Source organism: Octopus bimaculoides, chromosome 11 (genome assembly GCF_001194135.2).
Source record: "Octopus bimaculoides isolate UCB-OBI-ISO-001 chromosome 11, ASM119413v2, whole genome shotgun sequence".
Taxonomy (NCBI): domain Eukaryota; kingdom Metazoa; phylum Mollusca; class Cephalopoda; order Octopoda; family Octopodidae; genus Octopus; species Octopus bimaculoides.
This window is the reverse complement of record NC_068991.1, coordinates 40,308,804-40,320,783: the sequence shown is the minus strand read 5'-3', so window position 1 is coordinate 40,320,783 and position 11,980 is coordinate 40,308,804. Positions and strand designations below refer to the sequence as shown.

General features: G+C 32.1%; 1 protein-coding gene across 16 annotated transcripts in view; it reads right to left on the bottom strand.

The window, feature by feature from the left end:
- Positions 1-11,980, bottom strand: part of LOC106883701 (plasma membrane calcium-transporting ATPase 2) — a 319,550-nt gene that overhangs the window by 226,302 nt on the left and 81,268 nt on the right. For all 16 annotated transcript variants that reach the window (XM_052971734.1, XM_052971718.1, XM_052971728.1 and 13 more), the window contains one exon: positions 859-917. The gene's annotated coding sequence lies outside the window, so the exon portion shown is untranslated. The remainder of the gene's footprint in view (positions 1-858; positions 918-11,980) is intronic.

Below are 11,980 nucleotides of genomic sequence, written 5' to 3'. Positions count from 1 at the left end.
ATATATATATATATATATATATATATATAATAATAATATAAGCAATGAAATAAATAATCTTGCAATAGAAAAAAATAAGTTTAATTTCATTTAAGAGCCTGTCTATTGACTTGTAAGTGCAACAGATGGTGTAAAACAATAAGTGAGTTATTTAATAAAACATGGAAAAAAGATTGTAAAAATGTTATCAGTCTGATTTAATTCATAAGTGGAATACACATGGAGGGGGGGGGGGAATCCCTATTCATATTCACAGTCAAAAAAAAAAAAAAAATTTCACATTATTGCTTAGTATCTAAAAACATTAGTTTCCAGAAAGGTACTTCTGCAGTAATGTGAAATAAATATGTTCCAGTTTTACACAATAGAACAGCATTTTGGTTAATCTATGACATAGAAAATGAATAATCGAAGAAGATTTTTAAAAATATAATATTCAAGTAATTGCACTAGTTTGATTGAAATTGTTATAAAACACTTGTTAAAAAAAAAGCTTTTTATTTCAGAAATAATCAATTCTATTTCTTTATAATATTTTACAATTATATTTTATATTATCTTTATTCATTAAAAAAAAAAAGAAAACAATTCAAGAATGTTCTGAAAATTCAGACAACTGTCTGAATTACAGAAGCAATGCCTACAGATATGTTTATTCTAATTATATTAGCTACTCAGTTGAGCTGTATATTTATTATTTTAGTTTAGGACAATTAATATGCTTTGCCAAAGAGACCAACTGGAAGTTTTGATCAATGGTCCAGTACTTAGCCCATTTAGATTGATTGCATCTGTTTTTTTTGTTTTTTTTTTTTTATAAGAAAGAGAAAATAATTAATAACTGCTAAGATAACTTACCTAAACTATCAACTTTTGTTTGCACTCATGAGTCTTTAGCAAGGTTAATACATTGAAATCTGGAAAAAAAGGAAATCACATACAGAAATTAGAAAAATATATTTCAAATCATATAATACATTAATAATCCTTTTTAATACAAGTGCAAAGCCTGAAATTTTGGGCAAGGGGACTAATTGATTATCTCAACTCTAGTGCTCAACTGGTACTTATTTCATTGACCCTGAAATGATAAAAGCAAAGTCAACCTTGGCAGAATTTGAACTCAGAACATAAAGACAAATGAAATACTGCTAAGCATTTTGTCTGGCATGCTTACGATTTTTGCTAGCTCACCATCTTATATAACGCAATAATGGTTGTGGTTGAATCAGCAAGCTTGTCGTAGGTGTATGTGGTACATTTGCACCCTCTTGTCTTCACATCACAATAGTTGTAAATGTGTGTCACCATTACACAAGTGGTGTCATCAATTTCCAGTCTTCTGTAAAAATGTCCAGTCATGGAAAAATATTGCCTTGGTTGGAAACAAATGAGAGTGTGCAAAAGGAAGGACATCAAACCATAGAAATTCTGCCTTAATAAATTCCATTTGACCCATGCAATTATGGAAAAGTGGATGTTAAAACAATGATGATGTTCAGCATTTCTAAACAAGAATTTTGTTTTCTAAATATTTCTGCTATTTTGCCAAACCACCATCACCTCATATTTCTATTATGTGCTGTTCTGTTCTTTAAATTATGTAAAATTAGAAAAGCTCTAGTTTCAGCAATAATGACCCTGAATTTGAATTTAATTTTTGAATGCAGAAAATAGAAAAAAATAAATATATGTAAAAAATAACATATGGTGAACTTGAAACAGGATGTTTGAATATTCCAGTGTGTAAACACTGCTGGACAGCTGCAGTGAAAACAATGATTTCCAGAAAGAGAATGGTTTAAAGTATTTCTCTTTCAAACTTTTCTGTTATCCCCCTGCTCAAGACCCATTGATTAACTATTTTTGTTTATTCCAATTCTAGTATTTATCTTTTAAATTCCTGTAGTGCTTTATCTATGTAAATCTCTCCATCCTGTTAGAAATTAGATCTTGATGAAACGTAGTTAGTCCAGTTAAAATCATAATAATATAACTGCTGCTTAAATTTGAATAAAATTTGCTGTGGCAATTTATGTTTGTTAGTGTACATTGTGAATGTGGTTATTAGCTTTTCTCATGTTACTTTCACTTGCCAAAGTAGTTGAATACAGTCAAGTTGATTATACAAAGATCATTAGAAGTATAATTACATCCTTTCCTGTCTCAAGGCTGAGTTGGTGCTCCAGTTAATATCTATCTTGGAAGTTAAGTTGCAAAACTCCCATTAGGAAAAGAGGCCATGTAACGTGTATGAATGAAGATGGTTGCATGAAGAGGTGCCAATCTCTAAATGTAGAGGGAACATGTGGAAGGAGTAGATCCAGGAAGACATTTAACAAAGTGGTGAGAAAGGATCTACAGACGTTGGGACTCACAGAAAGGATGACAAGGGACTGAGACTTCTGATGGTTTGCTGTGCTTCAAAAGACATGTCAAGCTAAGTAAAAGCATGGTTGTCCTTGCATACAAGCTCATCCCCTGCAACCCTCTCCAGCTGAGCATCCCTAATGTTGTGGACTCATAAGTGCTAGTGTCACTTAAATGCACCTGAGCTGGTGCTACGTAATAACACATAGTACAATCCGTAAAGTGGTTGGCATTAGGAAGGGCATCCAGCCATAGAAACTATGCCAAAACAGACAGGGTGTCTGAACAGCCCTTCAGCTGATCAGCTCCTGTCAAACCATCCAATCCATGCCAGTATGGAAAACAGGCATTAAATGATGATGACGATAACTATTAGTGTTACTTACTTGTTACAATAATTACCCTATCTTCATAATCCCACCAGAATGCAGAGATCCTACATTTAAAATATATATCAGTAAATTGATGCTCATATTCCCCTCCCCCCATCATTACCATTCATTAACGAAAGCAAAGATGCTACAGAAATTTCACTATTTTCTCTAAATCAAAGCTCTCTTTTTAAAATCAAATCATTAATTAAAGCTATTGAATTCTAACTCACTGGTTGAGGTATAAACTGCCATTATGCTTGAAAACCAAAGTAAGAAAACATCCAGAAATATTTATTTGATAAAAACAAAAACGATGCAAATAGGAAGTCTTTTGACAAGAAGTTCATTCTTAAATGATACTAAACTTTGTTTCTCACCCAGAAGCCTTAAACGGCAATGCTATTAGAACTGCGGTTTCATGCATTTTTAGATTTAGTGACACCTGTGGATATTTGTGGTTCAGGGTTTTAAGAGCTATTATAATGCATCAGAGTCTATTTGTTACAGAAAATATAAACTTAAGGAAAGAACAAACTGGGTCATAACCAGGGTCTATTTGCCAAAAATATGAGCATTTAGTAAGCTTCCTGATATAATATTGGCAACAAATTCAATTTATATTTTACCTTTACTTACCAGTTATCAGAGAAGATGAATTTCATAATAGACTTATGAGAGAAATGTTTGTTTTTATTTGAAACATCATATTGATATATTAATAAATAAAATGTTATAATTATTTTATGAAACCAGTCTAAAATCACAATTAATGTGGAAATTAATTGAAAGACGTTGGGGTGTAATTTAGTTAGGTGTATAGTAATGAAAAGGTCAAAGGGTATTGATTTATATGGAATGAGAAAATGTGTGAAGCAACAATACTATTTGAATGTATTTAATTATAACATCAGAATTTACAGGCGTTGTTTCTCTTAATTATTTGTACAGATATTTCTGCTTCTAATTCTTAAATGTGAGTTCAATGAATTACCTCTCCTAGTTATCTAATTATATTAACCATTTTGCTAACATTAAAAATAACAGGCTGAAAATTTCACCAACATTTTCTTTTTTAAGTAATTAAAATGTAATTTCCATTTCAGCCAGTGAATATTATAAAGTTTGCTGATATATTATAAAATTCTGATTTTTCAAAGTAAATTACTTTTGTAAATTACATATTTGTAGATTAGAATATGGTTTTAATTTAAATTAATCTTCACTATCTCATTAACAAAATCTAATGGACATGTGATGTTTTACAAAATGCTGCTGATTAAATTAAATGATAATATTTGAATGAAGAAGTTAGTAATACAGATAGTTGCTTGAGTGTCTAATCTGTATCTTGTTTAACTAACAAATTTAAATTGCTTTTTCTGAACATCCCCACCCTTAAAAAAAACAACAAAATAAACACTAAAAATTACAAGGAGAGAAATTATGCTTCATAGAAAATCTGAAAGGATCATACGAAATATTTAACAAATTTATGGGTATATCACTCTCTCATATGAGAAATCAAAAATCTGTAGACTCTCTGCCCCATCATTTTCTATTTCACACTGTCTATTACCAGAGTTAGTATTCATAATCAACTGTCTGTTCCATTTCCTAGTGGTTATGGACAACCTGGTTTGCATATTCACCTGTTTGGTAGGTAATTAAGAGTCAGGTGGTTGGCAGGTTTCCTGAAGTTAGCATTGCAAATGGTTAGGAGCCTTGATCTCTCTTCATTCCATGTACCAAAACCTCCGTGGATACTGGAACAGCCATCACAGTGTTATGCAATATGTCCATTAAAGTCATTAGCTGTAGTAATGAAGCTGTTTTCATTTGTTATCTAGGTACTCTATGGAAATAGTCTTTTTTGTTTATGTGTTAGTCCTTATTGGAAAGACATAAAGAGATCACTTTTGATGTTGTATTACCTATGATTAGTTTAAATTTAACTCTCCTCACATTTCCTTATTATCTCATTTGCTCTAGCTTATCCATTGTTCTTTGCTGGTGAAGACATTGGTCAAACCCCACCCTCTATTCTACACAGTATACATCTACTTGCATCCACACAAACATCTTTGCAATTTCTCCTAAACTACTTTCCACTGTGCCAATGTTGATTACAGCAGCCAAGAAATTTTGTAAGAATAAAGTTCCCAGTCATGGTTAGGTTGTTTCACCTGTTTTCTACATCAAGAAAGTAGAAAGTTGGTGCAATCATTTGATGATGGTCAAAGGCTTCTCACACATTGCCAAATATTCCCAACTGACAACTTCACTACAGTGAGCAGAATTGACATAGTGAATGATTGTCCTGTATACTCAATTAGAAATTTTCACTGCATTCATGATTGTCATGATTTTGGCTTGGTTTCATGGTTGGATGCTGTTTCTAACTCCATCCACTTTACAGTATAGTTTGGATGCATTCTATCAAACCTCCCACACTAGAGAAGTTGCCTTTCAGGTTTAAAATGTCCTCTCTATACACTATCAGTTTGTAGAGTTACTCTTTTTCTAGGCAGGCTGCCTTTACTGTAGTTTTCCAAGTCTATATCTCACTCTGTAGAAATACATTCAGAATTACTTCCTCTCTAGTTAGGTTGCCTTTAATATGACTGAAGAACTATGTTCCAAGGCACTCTAGTCAGGACCACTCATGTGATCACATAAAATTTCTGTCAGGATAAAGTAATGGCAGCTGGTCATACTTAAGACAGAAAATGTTCATAGAGGGCAAGCTCATGTTACTGAGCAACTGCATTTACTAAGTGAGGCAGCATGTTAGTGTAAGTAGATAAATAGATAATTGTTTAAGCTTAATTTAATATCATGTCTCTGTGTTGTGATCTATATTAATCTGTGATATTGTCTTTTATCACAATGAGCTTCACAGATACATAAAAAAAGAGAAATAAACTGTCCGTATGTCTTCCTTGTCTGTAGGCTCGTTTGAGATAGAGAGAGAGAGAGAGAGCTAGTTAGAGGTAAGAAAGAGAAGAAAATCTAGTTTAAATACATAAATAATTATTGTCTTAGCATAATTTGTATCATGTCTGTGTTGCCATCCATAATAATCTGTAAAATCATCATTTATTCTCCAGAATGCATTAAAAAAAAAAAAAAAAAGAGAAAAACATCCCACCCTGCCTTCCATGTGTGTATTCACAAAATTATTTTATTACTCTGTTAATTTGCAGAAAAATTCAGTTACTATTCAAAACATCAAAATAATTGTAGCAAAACAATATTGTAGTCCAGCCAATCTTGTATGGATACCGAATTATACTATGGTACTGATGAAGAAATGTTAATAATGCATAATTACTCAGTTTGAAACATCAAACCATGTGTAACTCTAGCACATAATCCAACTCTTGTTTTAGCTTTGAACATATTTTCAGGTCAGCCTATATTATTTACTATTTTATTTGTAATAGCCTATATCATGTACTATTTTATTTGTAATGGTAAACAGTAGTGACACACATACAATCCATTCATGACCTACACAACACAAAGGCACCAGTTGCATTAAGTGTTCATAGAAACTAGTTTTACCTAAGAAATCTTTTGAAATTACATATTATTTAGAATAAGCATTAGGAGTTAAAAAAAAAAGTCCTATTTCCAACTGACATACAGTAATTATTAGACATCATTACATTTAAAAGGAATGGGAATATGTAAAAGACAAAGAAAAAGAAAGCAAAAATGAAACTGATTCTGTGAACACTCCATTACTGAAGGCATCAATGTTAGAAATAAATATTGCATTTAATATATAACACAATATACTCTGAGAGCAGGAAAAAAGTTATAGCTTAGTGTTTAAAAACAGCTTTTCATATCTATGAAAGAAGATTTCTATCATCTCAAAATATCAAATTACAGAATAATCAAGAAGATTAAATATTGATCAGCATAATCTAAATGCATGTAATTGTAAACTCTTACATTAGTCTCAGTTTTTTTTTCTTTTTCTTTTGAGAAGCAGCAGTGTTGCATTATTTCATCATTAAAAAAAAATAAAAATTCCAGAGGCTTTTAAACAGTGTTCAATAAAGAATAATTCCAGAATTGCCAGTAACTGTAATGATTGCAGTTTAGACAAAATAAAGTAGGAGTTTCAGGCAAATTCTATTAGAATCAATATTTGTGACTTTTTATTTTTTTTTTTTACAAATAACACTGACTACCCCTACACCACAAAAAATAAATGTCTTTAATGTTTATGGTTGCAGTAAATAACAGAAGTTACAAAACAAACAGAAATCATAATTAAAAACCAGATTTATTCTCAACTTAGGTTTCTGTTTTCCTCAGGTTACCTGATTTCTCATAATGTTATTTTGAATTAATCGCAAGTTAAAATGTTAACCTCAAGAGAGGAATTTTTAATTTTTCTCTGACCAGTGATATTTAATTGTCAATTAAAGTGCTTGTAGAACTGGAGTAAAAAATATTGTTGTGAAACAAGAACACAATTCAGAGGCAGCAAATATCCTAAGATATTAATACCCTCCAAAGGAATCAGGTGAAGATGCTATTGTTGCTTTTGATGAATTAAATCTGCAGCTGAATAAAATGGAACAAAAAGCAACAAAAAAAAAAAATTCCATTTCAGAAGAAGGCTTAATTGAATCTATACTGCTAAATTTAACCATCAGTGAAACTAGAAATAAAAAATAAGATAACAATAAAAAAATAACCATCAAAATTTTATCTTTGTAGGAAATAAACTAATTAGATTTTGTTGACAGGATGTGAATTATAGCTATGAAGATCATCATTTGAATTGTTAACAAAAGAAAATAGTTTAGTTCTATAATTATACCAACCGAAAGATAGGTAATATATCAAGATACATGAAATTTTAAGATAAAAATATAGTTTATATTTAGTGAGTGATCAATAATAGTTAGTCCTGCTGATTGCACTAGTTACTTGATATCAATGGAGGAATCACTACTTCAAATATAGGTGGACTCAAGTGGATATGGTTTTGACTAGTAGCAACTATTGATTCTATTTAAATTAACAGCAGGGTAAGGAGAAATACAATAGCTTTTATGAAATGCCAAAAGAATTTACATCAAATTTTGTACAGATAAATAGCAGCAGAAATCTTAACCCTTTTGTTAGCATATTTCTGTTGAAATACACTGCATTTATTTCAATTAATTTTGAAAATGATGAAGAATTTAGTGAAAAAAAAAGCTTTGTCAATATTAAGCTGGCATTTAGTACTTTAATATGAAATTTTGATGGAGGTTTATATGATAGAATTGAAAGTGGTATCAAAAGGGTTAAATTTAATACAGTAGGGAGTTAGCTACAAGAGAATCGTATCAATTTCTCTGAGATATTGGATTAGATAAATCTGTGAATTATTTCTCAACTTGCTTTGTTTGGTCTTAATATTGATTTCAAATTTTGGCACAAGGTCAGCAATTTCAGGGGAGGGGATAAGTTAGTTATATTGACCCAAGTGCTGAACTGGTATTTATTTTATCGACCCTGAAAGGATGAAAGGTAAAGTTGACCTCAGCAGAATTTGAACTCAGAAAGTAGAGATGGATGAAATGCCGCTAAGCATTTTGCCCGGCCTGGTAACAATTCTGCCAGTTCGCCATCTTATTTGGTCTTGATATTGGCTACCTCTTAACAGCATAAGAAACAGAATGGTGAATGTATATTTAAATGAAAAGCAAGCAAGCATGAGTTATATATACACAGAAGCAGCCATCACCAGATCTTCCTCAGACATCTCTTTATAGCCCTAACACAATAGAAAAATAATATACTTAGGAAAAAAAATGCCTCAATTCTTACATGTGCCACTAATTGAATGGCAGTGTAAAAAAGGTGAGGTTAATTCTTTGATCAATCTTGCTAGAAATATAGTAATATACTCGTGTGAAACATGCTATATTGATCATTGCCAGAATATTGATTTTCCTATTGGACCAGGGTTTTATGAGAATTCAAAATGTATATACTTGAACTGGTATATTTCCTTTATAAAGATTCAGCATTGCAATTGTAATGGTTTATACTTTTTACTCAGTTAAACTTTCTAATCATCTCTTCACTTTGCTACAATGTATTTAGCAGACATGGTTATGTGGTTAAGAAATTCACTGTCCAACTACATGGTTTCATGTTTCAATCCTATTGTGTGATGCTATAGGCAAGCGTCTTCCACCAAAGCCTTATAAGAAGACTTGCTAGACAGAAATTATATATATATATTGTCATCATTTGACATTCCCTTTTCCATGCTGGCATGGTTTCTAAAGCTAGATGCCCTTCCTAATGCCAACCACTTAACAGTGTACTGGGTACTTTTTACATGGTACCAGCACCAGTGAGGTCACCAAGTACCTACAATATAAAACTCTTCAATTGTGTGTGTATGTGTTTCTTTGACATAACATCATGATGGTTGTAAACAAGTGTCACTGTTCTATAAGTGGTGCCATTCATCATCAGTGTTTTGTAAAACCATGTCCAGCTATGGGGAAGTATTACCTTGCCTGAGTCTTGGTGATAGGAAGAGAATTAAGCTGTTAAAAATCAGTCTCAGTGAATTCTGCCTGGCCCATGCATGCATGGAAACAGATGACACACACACACACACACACACACACACACATAACATAGTAGTTGACACTAGAGAGGTCTATCCTAAAACATCTGTACAATGCCCAGTTTGGCCAGCTTCAACAATATAAAATAGATACAGCATAATAAAACCAGAACGCATCTTATGAATTAGTAAAAAAGAATATTTGTTTATATAGAATATAAACACCAATTTTAATTAATTAAAACTTTTCGGCTCATTACCTCAACTACAATAAATCTTTACCATAAGTCTAATTTCTTAATTGTTGTGTAAATATTAATAGCACCATGACTTTCAAAGAATTATGCTCTGCTAATCTGCTTTTCACTCACATCTCAATTTTTCTTCATAATCACTTCATAACAGTTATCAAATTTTATATGCTTGCCCTTTTCAACACTTCGCATAAAGCCACCTTCCCTCCACTTAGTAGCAAGTGTTTTTTTTTTTTTGTTAAGCAAGTGACTTATCAGTCTCATTAGTGTTGTTGGCACAAAAAAAAAAAAATGAATTATGTGGTTGGTGTTAGGAAGAACATCAAGCCATAGGAATATGCCAAAGCTGACATTGGAACTCAGTGCAGCCCTGTGACTCACTGCATCTGGTCAGACTGTCAGCATAGAAAATGGATATGAAATGATATATTTATACATAGCTGTAGTTCTTCCATCAGTTCTACAATGAGATCCATAGACAAAAGGACCTGCTTAAAATACTAGAAATCATGTCCCCTCTCCTCATCTCCCTTATGGCATATATTCTTTTTTGTGAGTTTTATTTACTGATATCAGTTAATATCAGTTAGGATCCTGAAGATTCTGGCTGGTATTATATTAATTCTGGAAATTCATGGAGTTCCTACAATGTGTTCTTCCTCAGGACACTTTAAAGTGATCAATTGTTTTGTACATACATATATGTGTGTGTATGCGTACATGTGTTAGTTCCTTTTATAATAAGATTTTAAGTAAAAAAAAAAAGCATTCTTTTTCTTTTTTTTATTCTTTTATTTCTTTCAGCCATTTGATTGAGGCCATGCTGGAGCACTACCTTTACTCGATCAAATCGACCCCTGGACTTATTCTTTGTAAGCCTAGTACATATTCTATCGGTCTCTTTTGCTGAACCACTAAGTTATGGGGACATAAACACACCAGCATTGGCTGTCAAGCGATGGTGGGGGTACAAACATATATATATATATATATATATATATATACATGACAGGCTTCTTTCAGTTTCCATCTACCAAATCCACTCACAAGGCTTTGGTCGACCCGAGGCTATAGTAGAAGACACTTGTCCAAGGTGCTACACAGTGGGACTGAACCCGGAAGCATGTGGTTGGTAAGCAAGCTACTAACCACACAGCCACTCCTGCACCTATGCTACAAAATTATGCAGAATCATCATGATTCCCATTTAAAATATTAGCCAACTTAATCATTTATTTGTTAAACAACAACCAGGTACCCTTGTAGTTAGCACTTAGAATTGACTTCTGTCTTCACTGGCTTAGCCATGCTTCTCAATGTGCTCAAGAAACCGTTATCCATCCAAGTACCGTGAAGTAGAGATAAAATCCTAAACCCTTTAGTATTCAGATTATTCCATCGATTGTAATGCTTATTTATTTACATTGTTTTGAATTAATCCTGAATTAGCCCACAACTTCAAGATTTCAATTATGTGATTGTTTATTTTTAGAGTGACATTGTAGGCAAAGTGTGAGAGGTTGGATCTGGTCTGTTTGAACATAAAACAAGTAGAATATTTGGGTCAGACATGGCTGGTTTAAATGCAAATAGGGTTAAAGGACTCTATAAGCATCTTTCCAAGACAAACATGTACTAAACACTACTACTTGGTTCTTTAGTGCTGTTAATAGATTTCATTGCTGTGAGCATTTTGAGCAGACCCTGTTTTGTTCCCTGCCTACATTACTTTGGAAGGTGTTTCTTTAGGAAACTAAAGAAATCAAAGAGACAGTACACTCAAAAACGCTAAGCAATAATCAGTGTACAGGTATCATTCCAATATTATAGCTGTTACAGAAATAACTCATGAAAACACTTTCAAGATATATGCTTGATGACAATCAAACATGAGATATCTTGGGATCGTTCTCTTGCTTATGAAACAATATTTTATTGATTTATATATTGAACTGCCATGGAAATTTCTTATACTGACCATTAGAAAACCATTTCACAATTATTATTTGTAATGTTTGTCATGCAATTTTAGTATATAATACCTAGTTTGAGTGATTTTTCTCACATGATCTTCAATAGTGACATATGATACGTGATTGACATCAACTACACCCAAGGTCAAATTTAAAGGTTCTCTCTCTCTCAGTATATTGAAAATACTGAGGGAAAAATGTTTTAATTTTGTTGTAGCAGAGACATTGGTACTTGTGATGTCAGCAACAATGAAACTATAACTGGAGACAAAATGTGTATGTATATATATATATATATATATATAAATATATATATATATAAACTAACAGTGATTGACATCAAGGTGTAAACATTTCCAAGCTTTCAGGACAGCTGCTAGATCTCATACAGAAATTACAGATAGGACAAATATA